Source organism: Pinus tabuliformis, chromosome J (assembly GCF_031772625.1).
Source record: "Pinus tabuliformis cultivar Carrire ecotype Pingquan chromosome J, CPIR1, whole genome shotgun sequence".
In the NCBI taxonomy this organism is placed as follows: domain Eukaryota; kingdom Viridiplantae; phylum Streptophyta; class Pinopsida; order Pinales; family Pinaceae; genus Pinus; species Pinus tabuliformis.
Window position 1 is genome coordinate 1,572,167,163 of NC_142295.1, and position 3,374 is coordinate 1,572,170,536.

General features: G+C 40.1%; 1 pseudogene; it reads left to right on the forward strand.

Moving 5' to 3' along the window:
- The first annotated feature begins 883 nt into the window (after nt 1-883).
- LOC149233493 (N-(5'-phosphoribosyl)anthranilate isomerase 1, chloroplastic pseudogene) lies at nt 884-1,439 on the forward strand (annotated as a pseudogene).
- The last annotated feature ends 1,935 nt before the right edge of the window (nt 1,440-3,374 follow it).

A 3,374-nucleotide genomic window follows, 5' to 3' on the forward strand; every position in this document is an offset into this window, starting at 1 on the left:
TTTCTAGTTTGTTAGTTATGATTTAGTCATGTTTGGTTTTATTACGGTTTTCAGTTTTAGTCTTAAGTCAAAGTCTGTCTACATAATGTCAGTTTCCGTGTTTTGACTCCATAGCCCAATGGACGAAGGCACTGTCTGCTCACCCAAAGATCTGCAATTCTTGGCACCTCCAAGGAGCTGGAGCTACCATCCCCATTGGAGCCAATGTTAGAGTTGGTCTGTTCAGCCCTCTGTCAGAGATCAAAACCTCTTTTGTTGCATTTCATGTTTAGGTGTCTCATTCAACTCGATCATATGCATTCCACTAGGGGCATGCCATAATTTGACGGAAGGGTTTTTTCAGTCATTACCCCTCATGCTTTGTACCTGCTGGCTCAGGTTTGTTCATCGAAGTTCATCAAATCAATTTTAAGGTTATTTACAATCATGTTTGATGTCTAGGTCAGCAAGGAGTTATTTTAGTCACTAGGTCTAAGGTTCGGTCTTCAGAATGTCGAATAATGCCCACAGGCCATGAGGATGTCTTCAATAGTTCTCATTTTAGGGTTTTCATCATCAATAATACTCAAGGATATTTCTTCTTCAAAACTCTGTTTTGAAGAAGAAATCGTCAAATTTGTTTTTTTGTGAACAATATGTATTTTAAAGTTTTCCACCATGGAGTACTTCAAATGTAGCCTCTGGTCATCCTTTGCCGAAATCCGAATGCCACCATCCCTGCAAAAAATCAAGAAAAATGTCATCATTCAAGCTCAAAAAATCAGTGAGGAAACCATTCTATTTCTATGATCACCGACAATGCATGCTCTAACTTGTCAGAGTATATAGATGGATCAATTGCTGCAATAAGTATTGGTGCCTTGCTGCTAGGTTTTGGCTGGAAGAAGTCAAAAGCATCAAAGAAGATGTCCAGTGTCAATGATAAGACAATATGTATGCATTTACATGCTGGTAGAGATTCTTCAGTAGGCATGTTTTCTTCACTAGACTCAGCTGTAGATTCTGATGAATCTGTTCCTCTGGTAAAGATGTGTGGGATTACCACTGTCCATGATGCAGTTCTTGCTGCTGAAGCAGATGCCAAGTTCATAGGGATGATTCTATGGCCCAAGTCAAAGAGATCAGTGTCACTAAATGTTGCAAAAGAAATTTCAAGGGCTGCAAGGGAGCATGGAGCGGAGCCTGTGGGAGTTTTTGTGGAAGAGGATGCCAATGAGATTGAACAAGCATGTGATGCAACTAACATTGTTTTTGTACAGCTTCATGGAGAACTTGCACGTGCTGCCATTTCAAATCTGATACAACATCGCCACATGATTTATGTTTTGCATTCCAACAAGGATGGAGAACTATTGACAAAACCCCCGAATGAGAAATGCTCAGATTTAGTCGATTGGCTTTTGATTGATAGCCTACAAAGTGGAACTTGTGCATTTTGAATCCAAACTATGTATTTAGAGTGTGCGCGGTGCATCGAGCAGGTGGCACGGTGCACTGGAGGAGCGCAGCACATTGGGCGCCTCCACGCAGTGTATTTTTACATGGGCGCGGCGCGCTGGTGCAGCGCGGCGCATTGGGCCCACCATGCGGTGAACACAACCAGATAGATCGAAAACTTCTAGAACTCCTTCCAATCACCTAGAAATGCATGGATTCATACTATTCCAGCTGGACAATCTTCATCAATATGTTTGGAGTGACCCAATCGAATAAACATTTCCGTGATTGAAGAAAATTTTGCTCCCTTCAAAGAACTTAAAGTGAGGCTCAGAATGGTATCTGGTTCTTCATTTTCTTCACCTTCTAAATTGGTGCCAATTATAAGTCCTCCCGAAGGTTTAAAGTTTCCTTTTGAAATACTGTTCCAAGTAAATTTGCTTGTTTAGTGCGACTTCCTCCATGTTTGTTTTGTTGATAAAAATTGGAATAGACTTTACTCCACTGATTTGTCTCAGCGACTGCCTAATGGTCAAAAAATACATATGAAACTGTACAAAAGGATTCTCTCAGTTTTGAATGAAGGAATTGTGATAGGGAGTAAAAATTTTGAAGTTCTTTCTTTCTCAACTAGCCAGCTACGGGAAGGCTCAGTTTGGATGTTTGCTTCAAATGATAGAGTTAGTGCAGAGAGTTCAAGGAATGATTTCTATATCTACGCAACCTTCTTAGGAGTCGTGATGAATACCTTGTCCCCAGAAGATAGCTTAAATCTCTATGATTCGGGCCACCGGTTTGGCATATTCAGCTTCTGTTGGTCCTTCTTCGTTTGCTTCCTTATGCTTCGAGGTCCCTGCAAATTCGAGTGATACAGGATGTTTTATTCTTGGCTTGCAGCGATCCGGAGAATAGAATCACTGTGACTCCCATGCCAGAATGGCCTGAACAGCTCTTGGAGATTCTTATTTCCAACTTTGAGATTGGCGTAAACAAAGTACAAAATACTATTGGTATTGGGGAGATATCATTTGCTATTATTATGGGTGTGTTTTTCTATTTTTATAAAAATTGGTTTCAAACGGAAAAAGGAAGGTGAACAGTCAAAGACCGAAATGCTTGAATTTAAAATGCAGATATCCACCATGGCAGAGAAATCAGATTCGATTACCTATTTTTGACTTCAGTTATGATTCAAAGGGTTTGTGCTACAGGTTCTGCCTCCTCATTGGTCATCAATTGAATGCCGCTCTCTTTCAGAGCAAACGGTTGGCTCTTCAGCTTCAGTTTGTTAATGATGATTAAACAACTCCCTATTTTCATCAATTTGTTTTCCCACCTCTGAGTTTATTTAAGGTATTGTAAATCATTTGTAAAGGTTTGGAGTTTCTGGGAGTAGTGTAGAGGAAAACCCAAATGCTTTCATTGTACAGTTTTGGCAGAGAATTAATGAAATGATGCAGCTCTGATTCATGAGATTCCTGTGGTATGAGTTTAGCATTTGTTTTTTCTTTCTGTTTCATACGTACCCTGTTATGTTTTACTGTCCATTCATGATCATTTCCAGTTGAATGCTTTTAAGTAAGAAAGGTAGAATCTAGTTTACTGCTCTGCCTTGGGAAGGCATTCATGCTTTGTGTCTCTTCTTCTGTTTGAAAAGGATTCATCTGTATGCCCTTCATCTTCTTGTTAACACCCAGGTTGTTCCCTATGACTCCCAAGGGAATACGGCCGGGGTAACCACTAACCAATCTTTGGATCACAGTTTCTAGCCAACTGTAATCAGAGAGGGCTCTCTCTTTATAATTTGTCTCTGTTTTGATGGTGTTTTAGGCTAGCTATTATGCTCAGGTTTTGGTTTATGTTTTGGTTGAAGGACTTCTTTCAGGGCTTAAGATGTAGTGTTCAGAGAGTAGTATATCATTGGGCAATGGAGTCTA